This window comes from Etheostoma cragini, chromosome 17, assembly GCF_013103735.1.
Source record: "Etheostoma cragini isolate CJK2018 chromosome 17, CSU_Ecrag_1.0, whole genome shotgun sequence".
Lineage (NCBI taxonomy): Eukaryota > Metazoa > Chordata > Actinopteri > Perciformes > Percidae > Etheostoma > Etheostoma cragini.
Window position 1 is genome coordinate 5,822,255 of NC_048423.1, and position 20,648 is coordinate 5,842,902.

Consider the following 20,648-nt stretch of genomic DNA (forward strand, 5'->3'; position numbering starts at 1 on the left):
CACTGGGGCTCCATGCAATATCTCACCTCTTGGGGTCTCAATGATCCTAAGAAAGGTGAGAAATCAGCCCAGAACTACACGGGAGGAGCTGGTCAATGACCTAAAAAGAGCTGGGACCTCCGTTTCCAAGGTTACTGTTGGTAATACACTAAGACATCATGGTTTGAAATCATGCATGGCACGGAAGGTTCCCCTGCTGAAACCCGCACATGTCAAGGCCCATCTTAAGTTTGCCACTGACCATTTTGATGATCCAGAGGAGTCAGGGGAGAAACTCATGTGGTCAGATGAGACCAAAATAGAACTTTTTGGTCATAATTCCACAAACCGTGTTTGGAGGAAGAAGAATGATGAGTATCATCATCAGAACACCATCCCTACTGTGAAGCATGGGGGTGGTAGCATCATGCTTTGGGGGTGTTTTTCTGGGACAGGGCGACTGCACTGTATTAAGGAGAGGATGACCGGGGCCATGTATTGCGAGATTTTGGGGAACAACCTCTTTCCCTCAGTTAGAGCATTGAAGATGGGTCGAGGCTGGGTCTTCCGACATGACAAAGACCCGAAGCACACAGCTAGGATAACCAAGGAGTGGCTCTGTCACCAGCATATTAAGGTTCGGGCGTGGCCTAGCCAGTCTCCAGACCTAAACCCAATAGAGAATCTTTGGAGGGACCTCAAACTCAGTGTTTCTCAGCAACAGCCCAGAAACCTGGGTGATCTAGAGAAGATCTGTGTGGAGGAATGGGTCAAAATCCCTTCTGCAGTATGTGAAAACCTGGTGAAAAACTACAGGAAACGTTTGACCTCTGTAATTGCAAACAAAGGTTACTGTACCAAATATTAACAATGATTTTCTCAGGTGTTCAAATACTTATTTGCAGCTGTATCATACAAATTAATAGTTTAAAAATCATACATTGGGATTTTTTTTTTAGTTTAAATCTCCAACAGTGGACATGCACCTGCGATGACAATTTCAGACCCCTCCATGATTTCTAAGTGGGAGAACTTGCAAAATAGCAGGGTGTTCAAATACTTATTTTTCTCACTGTACATGTGTGCCATACAAACCCTGAGCCTTCGTCTAATGAACCCTATGGTCTCCAGATCAATAAATTGTTAAGTGGCCCTTTGAAAATAACATTGTAGCGTTAAGTTGATCTGTCAAGCATACAGTCCACAAGCTCGGCTGCAGCACTTCAACTTAAGAGCCGCCATCTAGTTTACATGGATTTACTCATCAGTGGGTTCAGATGGACAAAGGGTCTAACACAAGCTTTTAAACTTAGAGACAGGCAGTGACGTACATACACACAAATGCACATATTCATTCACAGTTAATAATTTGACTTGAGTTTGGTTGCATAAATTAACTAATAAATAAACAATTTGACAAGTATGGAGCACTGACCAGCGAATAATATTGATTTCAACCACAAATCACTGTAGGAGGCGGACAATAGTGATGGTGTGTTTTTACATGCTCCTAAAATAAGAGACTGTGATACTGATGGCCTGAAACAATATTTAGTATTTAAGATAAAGGGCTGTGGACACACATGGTTGGACTTACATGACAGAACATTAAAATGCATAATATAGATTTAAGAAAACAAAAGACTGGAGATGTCTTCTCCTTGTTTTTCTGACTGGATTCGGACCTCTCTTCCTCCTCCTCTCCCACCTTTAACACAACCAACTCCATCTTTCCAACGAGTCACATTTAGCGTCACTCTGTCTCCCACCCACAGCCTGGCAACACACACACACACACACACACACACACACACACACACACACACACACACACACACTAACTTTGAGGGTAAGCTAGTGAATTCCTGAAGGCTATCGGGTTTCGGGTTGCCTTGGCGACCGAGCACGGAGGCAGATCCATTAATCATTGAGAGCAGTTCACTCCAGAGTGGAGGTCAGCCTGATTGCTGTGGATAGAGTATCATCCCAAAACACACACACACACACACACACACACACACACACACACACACACACACACACACACACACACACATACATACATCAATTGAATGAAAAAGATTAGTCTGCCTCCCCTTCCCTAACTCCTACTTCAACAATACTTACACATGCAAATAGGACAGACACATGTGTATTTAGTATATTGAAACATGCAAACACTAACCCCAGTGAATGCTAGCTCTCGCAAACTGTCCTGTTGCTTTCTCTTTCTTTGGCTTTCTCTGCCTAAAAGACACACACACACACACAAAACAACCTCTCCCTCCAATGTTGGGTGGCCGTGGCGGTTTCATGTGACGTGGCTGCTTGGAGCCGAGTGGATTAAGAGATTGGAGCTTTGCATTTATTTTTCAGGGTCTCGGCTGAAACACTAGACCCTGCACAGGTGTCTAGGAAAACTGAGAGAGCGAGAAAGAAAGAGCGAGAAGGAGGGAGGGGGAGATGAAGACAGACAGAAGCAGAAAGAGACAGAGAACAAAATTATATACCATGAGATAATAATTTCCTCCTGCTGCATTTCATATATTTGTCTACATCTTTCCTTATTTTCTATTTTCACATTACTTCCACTCCACTTTACTTTAAGCTGCATTGTGATATCATAGTTAGTAGACTGGGATGCAAAAGAGTAAAGGGATGGCAATAAGATTGAACGCAGTGCTAAAATTGCTATTGGGATAGCACAGATCTTCCAAATCAGCATGGAATAAAGTAGATATAAGGAAGTAGACACTTCAGGACAAGACTTGAGCAGTGCTGTATGTGAATTGTGCTGAAATAACTGAGTTTGGGTAGCAGGTTAAATGAGCTCTTGCAGGACATCCAAAGTCAAAGGCTCAACTGACCGCAGCAACCATATGTATTTGTGGAAGTGCCGATGAGCAAGACAATGAACTTAATGCTAGTTTATTAAATGAAGTATAAACTGCACTATGTGACTGTAGCTTGGATGACATACAATAATATCTTCATATAGGATTGCATAATTCTGGATTAAATGCTTTTTTTTTTTTTTATTAGTTTTTCTTAGAGTTACGATCACAATTCCTGTCTGTTCTTACAGCAGAGAACTGACTTGGGATCTTGTCTTGTCACTGATTGGTTTTGGATTGCTTAACTTAAATGTTGCTGTTAATGGGTCCTCACAGACCCTCATCTGACACTTTATTCACTTAAGTGTTTAGCAAGAGCTTGTTTAGTTAGGAGTGAGAAATCTCAAAACTGAAAGCAGTGGTGTTTGGAGCTATGTGGAGCTGAAAGCAGAAGGTTGTTGTGCTGCTATCACTCCTCTATGACTTGGCCATGTAGGGTCATGGGGGGGGGTGTTTATAGAAAGGATCAAATCACAAGTCTAAAATGGGTAAGAGCCCCCGAGTAACCACGCTGACCTCAAAAAAGTGGTGGCAACAAAAAACTACAAGTTGTGCTCTTTGTGTTGCCTTGTGTCTTCTTTTGGAAATTGCTTTTTAACGCATCACAAAGGCTACAGGCTAAAGCTAAAGGCTACTGACGGCCAGCTGGTCCGCATGTACGTCGGGACACATATGCTGTTCATTCTGCAACTTATAATTTTACACCTCTTTAAGCTGTCTTGTTATATGTTTGCAGTGTTATATGGTTGCTATTCAATGTGATATGATATTGTGATATTCAATGTGAAAAAAAGTTGCAACTGGCACTGTAAACTTTACTGAAAGAGAAAATTAAATTGGTAAAATCACTGCTTTGGTAGACTGAACCAGTCTGAGGGACTTCTTTTGTTGAGATTCAATGTGCTGAACAAGCGCCAAGGCAAACCAGTTCCACCGATCCATTTACAAAAGCTGTGGTCAATGGTTGGCCACAGATGGTAAAAGACTGTGCAGTACCCAAAACTATAATATACATAAGCCTCCTGCAAGTTCATTCACACATTCGTACAAAATCACGTGTATGCATATCTATCTCTAATGTAGTTTGTCCAGCAAGATTAACGGCGTCCTGGGAAACCTGATGTAGAGGTCCACAAATCAGCGTGACTATGAAATAGAAAGCCACTCGAACATTTACACATGCACACTCCAAATCTAAACACGTTTATGTCCCACGCAAGAGAAAAGGCACAGCCAGGACTCTCTTGTGAGCACACATGCACATGCAAACACATACTCAACAAGGCACGTGCACATGCACACATGAAATATAGGTATAGCCACTGCACCACTGAACTGACTCCCAAAGGTGCCCACTAAATTTACTGGCTCCTCCAGCCACTTCAAACGCTCTCCATAACTTAGAGTCCAGACGATTTTATTGTTTCATGGAAGAAAGGACGGTGAAACAAAAAGAGCAAAGAGAGTGAAGAAGTAAAAGAGAGATGTGCTAGGAAAAAATTAAATCCTCCTTTGTCTCAGACAATTAAAATTCCTCTGGTTGTGAGGCACATGCACACACTTCTACACATCTTTGTGCATACACACGGTTGAATGAGCACACAGAGTACAATGTTCAGTCCATCTTAAATCTCTTGTGGATAAGAACTTAAACTTTCCAACAACTTAGCTTAACTGAGTGGACTCACATTTAATTAATCTATAATATACCCATGGGTACAACAGCAATATAATTATAAAGAACTATTTAATTATTTGTACCACTCTCTCTCTCTCACTCTCTCTCTCTCTCTCTCTCTCTCTCTCTCTCTCTCTCTCTCTCCCTGTTTCTGTGTATGAACCACCCTGTAGCTAGTTAAAGCTAATGATGTAGACACCCTTCTCCTCCAGGTTATGAGGCAGTGAGCTGGTAGCAGAACTTGTTAATGTCCACTCCAATAGTTACACTTTTCTTCGCCCTGAACCAATGATAAGCATAGACTAGCATAGATAAGCAAGTGGCAGACTCCATTTAGGGACAGCTTCAAGAATACAAACTTGTTAAGATGGCTTTTATAAGTTGGTTTAATTACTGTTGTCACCCAAGAATATATGGCGTAGTGTTGCAAAACTCTTAAGAGAAATGAGAGGGTTTGTGTGTACATAGAAGGTGTTTTTTTAATGTGTATTCAGATGTCTGCGTGATCTACTTACTGATACTGGTAAAGACTCACAGATTGCATGTTTTGTGCTACTTCTTCCTCACACGGTTCTTGTCCTAAAACATTATCAGTAATCAAATACTTTTGCACCTCAGTTGTTCAGGTAAATGGCAAACCAACACACACATACAGCAATGGGTTAGATGATACATTTACATTGAGCAGACTGAGCTTTCCGGCAGGTGGTCCACCAAATGTTATCTTTTTGACCTCTGGCCTCACACACGTGCACACATGCACACACACACACACACACACACACACACACACACACACACACACACACACACACACACAACCCAATTCAGTAAGTGAGCGAGGGGATCATAATGTGATAAGGAGGCCTCTGACAGTAGGACAGGGATTTAAGTGACTAATTCAATCTGAATGAGAGTAAAGACACACACATACACACACACACACACACACACACACACACACACACGCCATAATAAATATGAGTGTTTATATTATTAAACTTAAAAATATACCAGGGCTCTTCTTTTTTTCTTTTATACTACATGCCAACGGCATTGCCTTTGCGCTGCTTTTTGAAGAAAAACAAGAAAATAAAATAGTTCCTGTATGTGTGTTTGTCTGTGTTTGTGTCAGAGTGGCTACTACAATGGCTATCTCTGTAAAATACAACATTGGTACCATCTGTTCTTTACAATGTCTAAGGCCAAACTCTCTTCATACAGTTGGTGGTCTCAGCTTCAGCAACCCCACAGATTGTCTAACCGCGTGTGTGTGTGTGTGTGTGTGTGTGTGTTTGTGTGTATGTGTGTGTGTGTTTCTTAGCTCCTTCATAAACGGATGTTTTGTGTGCTCACGCAGCAGCCCACCAAGTCAGAAAACACAGATGGGATGAGGGATCATATTCTTGATTAAAAATGACGGAGGGAGTGCTGAATTCTTCTGTGTGTGAGGGTGTGGGTGTGTGTGGTGTGTGCATATGTGCGAACACACACTACACAATCCCATATGTTGGTTTTGTACCTGCTCACACAGTGAGTTAGGTAAAGCTTCGTTCTCATTTCCTGAACAAGTTGATAAATTCCAGATATCCTACACACAAACTCTGCTCTGAGTGGATGGAAAGAGAAATATGGACCATTTGCTGGATGTGCATACTTATTCTACGCAATTAACCTTTAATTAAGCAGGCAGAGGCAGAGGTGAGGCAGCAATGAGCCACAGAGGAACAATACGCTGTCTGTTCATTTACTGGAGTGTTATTGCCCTGGAGCGCTAACCTGGTTGGTTGATAGATAAGTCTAGCTTGGACTGTTTCCAAACGTTTTAGAGTTAAAGAATAATTCCTCTATATGGACTATACAGAGACATCTTTAACCTGCTAGCACTGTCCATTTTGAAATAAAAGTTGCATTTGTCTGTTTCTTTTTATAGTAAATAAGTATGATTTTGCGCAGTAATAAACATGACACAAATGCTTTTAATAGTTCTTGATAAAACAGACGTAATAGAACAATGGGAGGTAATTTTTTGTCTCACGCTAATGTCATGGCTAATGATGGTGATGTTGGTTGGTCATTCTCTGACCTTTCATTTGTGCCACCATCAGTCTAACATTTCTGCTTGTAGGAAAGAAATATCCCTTTCAGAAACAACCTGAGCTTTCCTTTTGAGCCATCCACAGAACAATATCTTATATTGTCATTTAATTTTAGTTTTAATGATACCCATTGTGCTTCCTTTCATGTGAGGTGAAAAATTGAGACAAAATCTCAGCACGCCCTCTGCATATATTCTGTTTATATCCCCACATCTGCATTGCTAATTATTTAAAACAGTACTTAGTATACTGTTTAATACAAATTGCATAAAAAAATGTAATTCAATTCTATTCTGGTTAGATTAAAATATCTCACCAGGTCAAACTCAAAAGTGACGGGAAACAATTTAGGGAAAATCAAACATGGTTTCATGAATTCAAAATGAATTTTGATGATCTTCCACACTGATCAGACTTCTTTATGTCTGGTTGTGAAGTCTCTGTCCATGTGCAATCTGTTTTTGAGACAGTAGATGGCAAATCAAATTAAGTGTGCTGTAGACACATCACATACTTTCTCTTTAATTCTTTATTTTTTCAAATATCAACTTGTCTCTGATCTGAAGGTTTCACTTTTTACAGGAGGTAGCATGAATAGGAGATTTGCTATTTTTCTGTCAGATGTACTGTGTCTTTGCCTTGCGTTGCACTGCAAACACTCCTTAGACTATTTATAGCAGCAGTTAACTCCCAGTGCTCTGGTAAAGAGCTTGAAAAGCAGGTGAAGTCAGAGATATAGCAGAGAACCATATTCCAGACCTGATACAACATTACAACGCATAAACTTACATGGATAAAAAAAGGGCATGGGTAAATCTCACTAGGTTCAAATATTAAAATGTGTGTGTGTTTTAGCACACATATAGCAGATTGTTTTCAGATTGGTGAATTTTGGAAAGGGAATACGCCGTGCCCTCCTTTTGCTGTAATGCTGCTGTTGCATCGCCCCTATCCATTCAACTGATGGATGCCGCCCAAGAGACTCACAAACACATTGCAACCTGCAATGTAAGGAGGGAAGAGAAGACAAAAGATGAGAGGAGAAAGGAAAAGAGGACAAAGGAAGAATAAAAAAAGATCTTGATTTAACATAGAACAATGTCATAAATATCGTACTGCCAGACACTTCTCTGTTGCTCTGTTCTGCTCTATTCTATTCTTTTTGTGACACACAGCTAAGTGTCCATTTTCTCTTCCTCATTCCAACTGAGGGATCCATCCCTCAGGCCACAGACCTCAAAACAGCCTTTATTGTAGCACGCTGTTTCTTTTGATTACAGGAAGGTCTCCCTTTACCTAACTACACCATAGCTGAGCATATCGTATTACCCACGTTTCTGTGAGTGTGTGTATGATTGTGTGTAAATATGCATGTGTATGCAGATATGTCAACTTGTAAACTACATGCGTATTGTTTGTGTTTCAGTTTGAGGTCTGGTCTTGCCAGAATCAAGCTGCATAAGTAATATATTTCCTTTCATTTTACCTTGGAATTTTTGGCAGATTTTTACCTCGCACTGACAAAGGATGGTTCATGTTTGATGCATCTGTTTGTCTTGTTTGAGACAAACATCCTCTGTTACCTGCCGGAGGTCTATTGTCTCTCTTTTTACATGTTGGCTTTCATTCTCAGCTGAAAAGTATCAAAGGGTCACAGGGGGTTAGATATATATATATATATATATATATATATATATATATATATATATATATATGTATATCAGTGCCTCAAAAAAGGCTGAAATACCCTTCATATTCATGTGCAACTGCCTATCACAACCGCATTTGAAAAAAAACTTAAAAGCTAAGAATAGAGTTGCATAATGTTTAATAAATTTAATCTGACTGGCCAATAAAACCCTGCTGGCTGCTTTGGAGGGGACATTCAGGGGTCAAGGGCCCAGGCCCTGATACAGACAGACAGCCTCGATTCTGTGTTTTCCGCAAAACACAAACGGGTGAAATTCATACTTCAGCAATGTCAACTTCCCTCTGCAGCACTGTCACTTACAGCAAAGGCCTCAGAGAGTGCAGAGAAAAAGAGAGAGAGGATACTGTATATCCAGTATCATTTCCTGTTCTTCCAAGCGGCGTCTTTCTGACCTTGTTCATGATATGCCTCCATGCTTCTCAGTATCTTCCTGCCTGGCGCTTTAATACGTGGTTCCGTCTCTCTGTCTGCCTGTCTTTCTCACGGATTCTTTTTCTATCTGTCTGCCTGTCTTTCCCTCTATGCGCTACCTGTTTCCCTCCATCCTTAACTCTCTCTTCTCCTACCACATACCCGCAGCTGGCAGCAGAGTGGGCACATTGCAGGCCGAGGCGGGTCTATTTGCTCCCCCTTCTCTCTGGGCGACACGCCAGATGCCGCCTCTCCCTCTACACCCATTTCTGACCACACAGTCAAGATGGAGTGTTTTCTGTTGCTCTTGGATTGCACTTTCAAAAAGCCTTTCCTTCGCCATGTCTGGCCGCGCTGCACGTCTGACGAAAAACTCAGACCCCTTTTTTCCAACCAGAAGTGCTAGTTCTGGCATCAGAACCAGCCTTCTGCCCCCCCTTCACATGCATGCACACTCACCACACCCCAACCCCCTCACTGAAACACCAAATATTTCCTTTTCAAGGTGGGTATGAGGAGGCAAGAGATATGCAAAAAAAAGATACAGTATACTTATGAAAACAAACTGGACGGGTGCTTTGACAAGTGCAGTGTAGAGTGTGGATATATACCAACAGGAAAGGTGAGAGGCAGGTAAATGTAAACGTTCATTACATTACCATCGACTGCTTGGCCTCTGATGTATGTTCCTTGGTCTCTTAAAAGCTCTCCTCTGACCAAACTCTAGCTTCTTCTAATTCACACTCAGAGCTCTGGGAATTTATTCAATTGATCACATAAGAAAAAGGGCCTTAGAATCTGCTGAGGTACACAGGATAAGCTTTCAGAGCTATCTCCAGAATCTCTTTAATTCACCAAAAGTGTGTGTGTTTTCAAATGTCAAAGTGCCCAAGAGCAGCTTTTTTTTGCTGAGTCCATTTAAATTTCCCACATCCTTCTTTTTGGCAACAGGAAAGCTATTTGAAAGGAAACTAATGTGTGTATTTATAAATACAGGGGAATTATTGATTCATATTTTTTTACGTTTTTGGTATTTCCTCTAATTTCTTACAATCAATAGTTTTTCTCAGTTTTACATTCCAACATGTTTAAAGTTTCTACTAGTAGTTAAATACTAAATAAATGTCTAATAGTGTCTTCAGTGCATTGCAATATAATTTTACATATTTTTGCAACTGATCGCACACACAAAAACTAAATCTTCTTATTTTTTGATTTAATATAAATTTTTGTTTTATTCAATGAAATATATAGATTGCTTGTTTATGGCTCCAACAAAAGTTTATGGTTAATCTGTAGGTTTCTTTGATACTTGATTCATCGTTTGGTGCAAAACATGGTAAGATAGTGAAAAATAAATCACAATTTCTTACAATCACCAATCCCCTAAATCCCAGAGTAATCTCATGGAAAAAATGTGTTTTGTCTGACCAACACTACAAAACCCAAACATATTCATCACAATCACATAAGAAAAAAAGCAGCAAGATGCTCACAATTGCGAAGATGAAACTAGAGAATTCTTGCCGTTTTGCTTGAAAGTTGACTTTTACTGAGCGATCAGTAAATAAATTGATTCACTGTTTGGCACTAGTTTGTTTAGAGTCATTTAATCTATGTGTTGTAAAGTGTTTTTACCACTTAATTTCACATTGTTGACCTACTGGGTCACAATATGAGAACATTCATTTTCAACATGTCAGATATCAAATGATTTTTCTATGACTGGACAGTCTTATCACATGAGATTCTAACAAAATTGTTTTACTTTAATTTTCTTCACTGACGTATACCTTCAAACAGTTCTTTAATTTCTCAGATTTTTTAAGAAAGGAACTGTGTGAGACTATGCAGAGTTCAAAACATATTGTATCTCTTCTCCTGCCAAGTTGTAATGCTTGGTCTAAATTGAGGTTAAAGAGTATCTTTACCTTTTCCTTTACAAGACTTGGCCTGAGCATGGAAACACCACCCAGACAGCTACTCACACATGCAAGCACACACACGATAAACTCCAGGCGTACACATACACACACAAAAACACAGAGCCCTGTGTTAATGAGAGTGTACTCTCCTTCTGTTTCACTCTCTTTTCCGCCCCATCGGGGAATATAAAGTTTAACAGGCCTTTTGCTATCAGTGACCCTGAGGAGGAAACACACTCAACAGCGAGAAAGACTGCTAATTACCCAAAGGTCTGTGGGTGTCTGTGCTTTTGTGTGTCAGTATGTGTGCCTAGTGTGCATGGATGTTTGCTTGTAAAGGTACTTTTGCATGTGTTTGTGTGCAAAGTAGAGAGTATGACACCTAGAGAAGTACAGCTGTGGTGCTCCCTGCCTGTTGTGAGTTATGGCAAGCTGCTGTCCTCTTGGCTTTTATTGATAATATTACACTAGTTGATGTAAATATGACTCTGGCTGCTACAACAATGCCTGCCCGCTCCATCAACCTGATGCAAAGCTGGCACTTGTGTTTGTGTTCAACAAAAAGGTTGAGATGGTCTTAGAAAGGTAGATGTGTTGGGGGTGCAGGCTAATTTATGTCAGCACTATAGCAAGCGCCTAGATTTATTGATGGTAAGGCAATACAGAGAGATCTGCTTCTTCAAAAACGCTCTATAGCTCTCTTCATGCTCTACACACACACACACACACCCACACACACACACACACACAACTTAATGCCCTCCACCTTCTACCTTCTATTATCCAACATGTCTGTCTTTCACACCGAACCCCACTGTAACTGTAGAGGCTGTACTGCTGCTGTGCTGACGCATAGGACATATGGTCCCAAAAGAAACCATTAGACATATTGGAGTGGGTTGGATTCTCTTTCTATCCAACTCTCTCTCTTACACACACACACACACACACACTTGCAATGTACATGCCATTTAACAATCCCTAGAAAATGACAGAATTCTTACAAGTTGTAGAGGGAAAAGAAAAAAAATTGTCCTTTGGACGGAAAGTGAATTTACCAGCTGAGATGGAAAAATAATTTGAAAATGGGTCGGATGGGAGTATCAAGACAAGAAAGGAAATGCCCTGTACATATTTGGGAACAATGCCTATTTCTCTCCATCCAAAACCCCACAGCTTCTTTTTTTGCTACTTCTGTTTAAAGTTTATACAGTTATTTATGTGCAGCGTGCAGTAGGATGTATTATCTCAGAGCTCCGGATTCCTATAAGATCCTCTGTTACATGATACAAATCAATTTGATTCAATTTGATAATATATTTTTGGAATTATTGAAGACTTGAAGGTTTCATCTGAAATATAATATTCACATATCAGACCCATGTAATGTTGGGATTGTTGAAAAAAATCTACATCTGTACTTCATATCCATCTCTTTACATGTTTGACCTTTTTACATTAATCTTCTAATGCACACTAATCTGTCTAGTGACACCCAAATTCATTTAATTATTTACAATTAATATATATTTCAGTTGGCATGGACGTATAGTGGCTCTGAGTGTCTCTTCAGTTGAGATCAAGCAGAAAGAACTTCAAAGTTGTGCTCCAGAAAGCTCAGTATTTTATTTGCAGGCCTGGATTCTCTCCCAGCCGTTGTCGTTTCAAAAGAGCTGAAGGCTTATAAAAGCCATGTTAGGGTTATTATGTACATCCTATCTGCTTCAGCCTTCACTGACCCTCATACTGTACATATATGTGTGTGTGTGTGTGTGTGTGTGTGTGTGTGTGTGTGTGTGTGTGTGTGTGTGTGTGGTCATCAGGCAGAGCAACAGTGGAATCCGTTTACTCTCAATAATTTTGCCGTTCAGTTTTTGTGAGCCTGAGAGGAGGAATGAACATCCTGAGTTTATTGGCCATTAGAGAGCTCTACACGTGCGTGTGTGTGTGTATGTTTGTGTGTGTGTGTGTGTGTGTGTGTGTGTGTGTGTGTGTGTGTGTGTGTGTGTGTGTGTGTGTGTGTGTGTGTGTGTGTGGGGATGTGTGTCTATGTCAGGAGAGCTAGTTTGGCTAAGTGAGGCAATTTTTGTCTTTAAGTATCTCATGTCACTTCCCCTCAAGAAGGGGCAAGTGATACACATGCTCCATTCTTAGCAACACACACACATACATGTATAGCTGTGTATGAACACCACATACACACAGTCCATGCACACTATTCAGGCTCCTATTTGACTTGAATATGTGTTTGTATTTAAATACTTAATCAGTATATTAAGTTTCAATATGAGGTTTATACTATTATGTCAGTTACCCTAATCACTATTGTTTTGCTTGCATTCCCATGACCTTTAAAGCCCAAATTAAACAAATCAAAATTACTATTGACTGATGTAATTAAAATCAAAGTATTAAATCCCCAAAACAGACTTTGCAGAGAAAACTTAAGAAGCTCCAACATTTACTATGGTTTATCAAAAGAGGAAATGTACATAGGTACTCGTCAAAAGCAACCTAATTCTGTTAAGTCAAGTAAGATGTTACCCGATTGGTTCTTCAGGGTGGTCCTCTGATTAACCTGACCAGGCAGAAACCCGAAGGGTTTGATACGTGAGTGGTGAGGTCACTCCATGAGGTCAGCCAGCGTCTGCAGTGAAACTGAGAGGACCGGTGATGAAGTATTTGAAGAGCATCCTTCCAAAATGAGATGTGACACTTAATTTTACCAAAATAAGAAAACAATCATCAACCATATACAGCCCATGACTTACAAAATCACCCAGGTTTTTACAGCCACAAGTGTCAAAGAAAGCTATTAAATTGAATAAAGGATTGGGTAATATAGCAGACTAAACAAGTGAAATTGCTCAATGTGGGATACTGTATCTGTCTTTTAATTAGTGTCACCCACCTCCCTCTTTGTTTCTTTAACTGTTCACCTTTTTTCCTTCCCTAATGTCTCTCTTTCTTTTTCCCCGCTCTAACATCTATCTTTTTCTCCCCCGTTGCTTTGGAGGAAGACAAACTCTGAACAGCTGTGGTGCTCCCTGCCTGTCGTGAGTTATGGCAAGCTGCTGTGCATCTTGGCTTTTATTGATAATATTACACTGGTTGATGTAAATATGACTCTGGCTGCTACAACCATGCCTGCCCCCTCCATCAACCTGATACAAAGCTGAGACTTGCCTCTGTGTGTGTGTGTGTGTGTGTGTGTGTGTGTGTGTGTGTGTGTGTGTGTGTATCTGTGTCAGGTTCACTTCCTGACCCCAGGACACTCCTCCCCAAAGTAGAAGCCCAACATCAGGCTACATGCAGTTTGCAGGAAACAGCAAGCTGAGATCCAACATGATAAACGGCTCTGAACCTTACGTTGGCTAAAAGAAGATCCTGCCCTTGTGCGTCTATATATTTTTTATCTGTCTATGATGGGCTGTGACTTCCCGCAGTCCTGTAAATAATGTTTCTTCGCAGGTCGGTGTTTCCATGTGTTGCAAACATTGAAACATGGCTGGATTTTACTGCCACGTCTGATTTTATGGACGTAATTTTTCTTTACATTCCTCTTTTTTGCCTGTATTATAAAAGATATTCTTTATCATTACTGCATAGTAACAAAGACACAAGGTAGACAGACAGAGAAAGAGACAGGGCAGTAAAGAGTTATGTGTAGGTTAAAAAAACTGTAAAACCACACACACTTTTGAGACACCAGCTGCATTGCAAGCACTAATTTGGTTTTTGGTGCCCTGACCTAAAGGTGTAAATTCTACATTAATGCCTCATGTATTAACTTGACTGAACTCTGATGCTCTCACTACTAAAGATACAGCACACACACAAACACACACACCCACACACACACACACACACACACACACACACACACACACACACATATACAAACACATGCGTAGTCAGAAAAGTGCATTGAGCTGCAGCTGCTGTACACCCACACACACACACACACACACACACACACACACACACACATAGCCACATCCACATCCCCCCCCCCACAAACACACACACACACTCTGTACCACATTCACTACATTCTGCCATTCCTCTAACACAGACTGGCAGGAAGCAAATGTGTCATTTATTAGGGCCTGTTTCCAATCTGTGCTGATGATGAATATCTCCGATTTCCCCCATGCTGCTCCTGAATATTCTGAAACAAAGGCCTCTTACGAAATTATACTGTAATTAGAATGACTGCTCTGATTAGATACTGGGACTGGATTAGCCATCTGCTTGGCTCGTACACAGAGGAATGATATGATCAGAAGTAATTACCATGAATTCTTACATGAGAACACATTGAATGGTTTAGTTTCAAGATATGATTCTGTATTCATTTTGAGGGGCTAAATAATATCCTTGTGTGGTGGAATTGTTTAATACATTGCTTTTCGGTATGACAGGGCACCGTGATGTTGATAAACATGTAATAGTTAAGTAATTTTTTTTGTATTAGGTAAAAGTCAATGGTATACTCTTCAAATGATGAATATTGCATTAAGTTTGTACAAAAAGGGAATAAATCCGATAGTAAAATGAAAAATAACTCACAAGATAAAGATTGTGATTTGATTTGTGAAATGTCAAAGATTCAAACAGATACTCAGCTTGTTTTTCTTGGCTCCTGAAAAAGCTTAAACAGTTCTCTATTTTGAATTTCCATATCCAAGTAAACATTTTAAACTTCCAATGCCTCTTACAGTGAATGCCGTTGCACTTGTTTCCGTATGTCACACGGTAAACAAAAGAATGGAGAAAGTTGTAGGCAGTGTGCTGGTGGAGTTGCCACTGTGGAATGGACATATGTAGCAATTTATCACTTGTCTCTCAGTAAATGTGCGGGTGGCCCGGCAGAAGGTATTCTTGCAATTTTGGAGCAACTGACAGTAATCCCCTTGTGTATTCTGCTTGTGTGAAAACTCATCATCCCCATGCTCGTCGGCAGGCATGTCTTCCATAGAGATGACCTCCAGAGATGGTACGAAGAGCTTTGGGTCTGTCGAAGCTCATACTGTATATCATTATCAGCTTGTGTCGAACTTCCTCTTGGTGGTCTGGAGAGGCCTCTCAGAATAAACCGCATCAAGCACAAATGAATCCTTGCAGATGCAGACGCAGATGCAGATCTCAACTCTATACAGAGCTGTTCGGCTCATTTTTACGACAGAGGATTACACTGATGCATTAGACATAACACCCAACATACTGTATTGGTCCATGGTGGTAAAGAGAACTGACATATGCCTCAATTCAGAGGTCAGTCGTCATCTGTGGTCATTGAATTAAATAATCACCAAAAGAAAAAAGATATCAAAGAAGCTGATGTATTTTTTCAATTGGTGACTATCTGATAAAACCTCAAGGGTCAATCTGCTGCTCCACTGTCTGAATTATGTTTACTGGTAATGTCTTTTTCAATCAAATATGTTATGTTGTAGCCACTGTATAGAAGTTGAGGGGAGGAGGCCAGGGTGAATATTTTGCACTTAGAAGCACAGGACTTTGACACCAGAGTTTCACATCCCATATGGTGATTGGTTTGGGCTACTTAGACACATGGTTAAAATCCGGGAAAGATTGCAACTTTGGTTTAATAATTAAGTCAGTGTGTCTTGTCTCAAGCTGAATTGACTTTTTATATTTGTCCAAATGCCCTCTGAAAAGCCATGACTGGATATTGTAGGCAAAGTAAATAAAAAATATTGACAGGGAACACTTTGTACGTGTGTTCCGCATTATTTCTGAATTTTGTTGATAAAAATCCTGCTCTTGGCAACAGTATATCTTAAACATATTTGCTATTGACACTGTATTAGATTGAGTTTTTAGAAGACAGGGTTGTCTTCTAAAAACTTGATGGCCTGCGATCGTGCTGGCCTTTAGCTTTAGCTTGTTTTGACATCCTCCATACAATGTTGGAAAAGGTTGTAAATGACAAGACTAGCTGCTGCTGACTTTATTGTGATCCTAAGTTTAAAAGATCAAAGTCTTTATCCACAAAGTTTCACTTCCAAGATTGCTCTGGTGCCGCTGGAAATTCTGCCGGATGTCACTCTTTTTGGTCGGATGTGCGTCACCTTTTGCTTTCCTTGTGTTGGAATTTTGTACTCCAGTCGATTAATGAGGACTATGGTTAACTCCTCCTCAGATATCTGCAGGGTAAATCCAGACAGCTAGCTAGACGGTCTGTGGAATCAAAGTTTTCTGTTGCACGACTAAAACAACCTTTGAACTACACACGTTCCACCAAAACCAGTTCCTATTCCTATTTCGAAGCGGCACCACGGTTGAAGGTCTGGCAGTAACAAGACTAACAAGATCATAATGAATCAAAACAATTCCTGTACAACCATTGGCTTAATAGACCCATATACATTTATAACATGAATATGGTATAGTAATGTTAGCTTGAGGGGTTTCTCAAAGTCAAAAAGTAATCACAGGCTATAAAAGCTTTAACAAGCTTTGGCTGAAGGATTTGAAGAAACTGCAGAAGGTAAATAAGGTAAAGAGGGTTCGATCCAGGGACCAGCCGAATAAATCTGGGCATGGTAGATGTATTTAGGTTTATAAGCATAAACCTACATATGGTTATATACTTATTTTAATGTAAACAAGCTGATCTGGTCCTCAAGCTACAGTACATATACTGTATATAACCATAAAATTAATTTATTTTTGGCAAAAGATAGTAACTTATATGTGAAATCAGCCTAAGCCCCATATTTTCTCACAAATAGCTGTGGTTGCCATATGCTCAGATTGACTATAATTGTTAGTTTCCTGGACAAATTGTTCAGAGGTTTGCAGGCGTTTAATATATCCTGCAGGCAGAATTAAAAGCAATCATGAAATCCAATTCTTCCATACAAAAACAAATGAGCGGTGCACCGTGCCACACTTCTATTTACAAAGCAAACACTTGCCTTCATCTTCAAATTATATTATATTATGCCCAAAAGTGAGCAGAGAACAGCAAAAAGTTTGATGGATGGTTCTGTTTAATGAGAGAGAAGTCATTAAGACGATGAAAGTAGACACATTATTAATGGGATGTCTTAGAGGCTTCAGAGTAGAAACAAGGTTCCCAGAGCACGAATAACTGATACATTGAACACAGAAAACTGTTAAAAAAGATAAAAGTAAGCCTGTAATGTAAAGATCAGGCAGCAATGCTAACGGGCAATGATGAGAAGGATACCCTTCTCTTTTTGTGGTGGTCTGTGCTGTGATAACAGCATGAATCAGTCCCCAATCAAAGTTACTGGTGTTCTTCAGAAACAAGGATCAGCTGCCTATGGATGTTTTATTATTACAATAATTGATATTAATTGATAATTGAATAATACTATGAATGGCAATGTTGGTCTGTTCAGTTGGTCCACTACTTTGGTCCAGAATGAAATATCACAACAGTAATTGGTTTTCAATGTGATTTCATCCCAGGATGAATCCTAGGACTTTGGTGATTCTTTTAACTTGGCCTCTATACCGCTTTAAGCAGGTCAAGGTTTTAACTTATCCTATGAAATATCTCAACATCTACTGATGGAATACACGCTAAACAATAATGCTAGTCATTAGCTTTTCACCGAAAAATACCTCTGTGCCTATCTACAACCTTACAGAGCTGCTAGCATGGCTGTGGACTCGTCTTGTAGGTGGAATGCAGGGTAGGCTCTTCATTAAATATTCTGTGAGGTAATGTATTAGTAGTATATGAAACTAATTTTAATATGCAGCGGCTTTCAACCCACACACAAAGGCTAATTGCAAATAGTAAACTCTTAAAACCGATATATTAGTAATTTATCAGTAAAACAAAGCACCAATCACATTACCAAAACTTCATAATCAATCTTCTTTATGCCATTAAAACCCAATATAGTATTATATAACACGTTTCTGTCCCATACAGTAACACTACAACCCCTGACTCTATCATGGAACTATTTACTGCCCATATGGCCGGTGACACAGGGTCAAGGCTGTGTTTCAAGTGAAACCACAAAGTGTTGTAAAAACCCTGCATACAGGAATGGATACAAATTCAAGCATTAGCACATTACTAATTACAGCGGGTCGCTTTTAATAAATTCTTTCCTAACATACGAGTTCCAGCACTGTAAAAAAGGAAGAATGTTGCGTCAGGGAAAAGCATTAGGCAGACTTTTGCTATAAGTAGAAAGCTTGGGTTGTACATAAATATATATATATATATATATATATATATATATGTATATATATATATGTTTATATATAAAGGAATACTATACTGAAAGATCTATAACATTCACATTATGTACTGAAGATTTGATTTAAAGAGCAACAAAAATAGAAACCTGGCCAATCATAAGCCATGTTTTCTGAAAGTAAATAACATAAGCGCACATTCTGTAAAAGCTGCATTGCAGAGCTCTCTGTGGCTAATTTGATATGTTGTTGTTAAGTGTCTCGATGCTTCATTTGCTGTTTTAGTAAAACCAGTTTCCAAAATAAGTTGTCATCCCAGGCCAGCACTGGCCTTATTTACACTGACATAACAATGTCTTACATAGTCAAGTCCTCTTTTAATTTGTTTGTGGGGGTCGGCCAAAACAGGCATTTACCTGTTATTTCAAATGGTACATGATCAGAAGCAATTGGTTATCATAATCCAATTATCTGTCCCAGCCTTTTGTTTCTTAGATGCAGAGCAAAGGTGTATCTAATTCTGAATATTGTTGGCTTCCCATATTAAAAATACTCCAAAGGAGCAGTTTAAGCTCAACTAGGTTTGTAATTCATTGTCAATATATTGTCAATTCGACTGCAGATGAAAATCCATACAAACTGTTTAAGTTTGAAACTACTTAATACATGTATTAATGTGATTAAACATAAAGAAGTGAGTAAAAAGTGCTATTTTTGCTGGTCTAACCATCAACAAAAAAATCCCAGTAAATCTAGCAACCTATAAGCCTGTACTAAAGAAAATGCATGCATGGAGAGGCTGTGAACTTTGCCCTGTGCACCACTTACCAAATTGCAGGCGATAATAATACATAATTCCACAGTGAAGTGTGTTTGCAGTCATTTAAAACAGCGTTGACATAAATCAGTATATGTGTGAAGCTCATATACCTGCATGTCTGCACACTGTGGGTTTGACGAGAGACAGGTCTGAGGGGATTTGGCTATAAAGGTTAGAAACCATGAAATATTTGAGAAGTGCTGGAGCCCTTCTCCTCTCCAAATTATAGCTGAATGCATGCTGTACGGTCTTAGTGGTTGAGGGGAAACGCCTTGGCAGCGCATAAAGGGCTCAGTGTGCGGCTGAAATGACCGTGCGACTCCTAAAAATAAACAGGAATCAAATGGAGTGATTGATCGAATAAATTAGGCTCAACAGCATGCGCCTCACTCTCTCTCTCTCTCTCTCTCTTTCACACACACACACTCACACACACACACACACACACACACACACACAGCTCATCAGCTCCAATGACCAGCCTTGTAGAAAAACAGACACTTGTTGCTGTTTGCTCCAGTGCTCATGGCCAGCTGCAATTTGGATGTAAATTTGTTCCACAACAGTGTGGTGGTGGGTGGGCAGAGGGGTATTGGTGTGTTAAGGCTTTTTTGCCAGAGAGTAATAGATGTAACTGCATTAGAGCACATGCTCTGCTTAATTGCAGGGCTTTTCATTTGCCCTCTTAAAAACAGGTTGTCTGCCAGGTTTAGATTGGTATATGCTTTTTTTCTGCCATACTAAATTAATATAAGTAGGCTATAGAAAAGCTGTGTCAAGAAAAGGGAGAGAAATGTATGGTGGCTCTTCCACCTCTTGCTCATGATGGTGTTTGCTCCGTAAGGATCATCTACTGAAATGTAAACCTTCCAATCTGATGAACCTGCCGACCAATCAGATGATTCCACCCCCCCCCC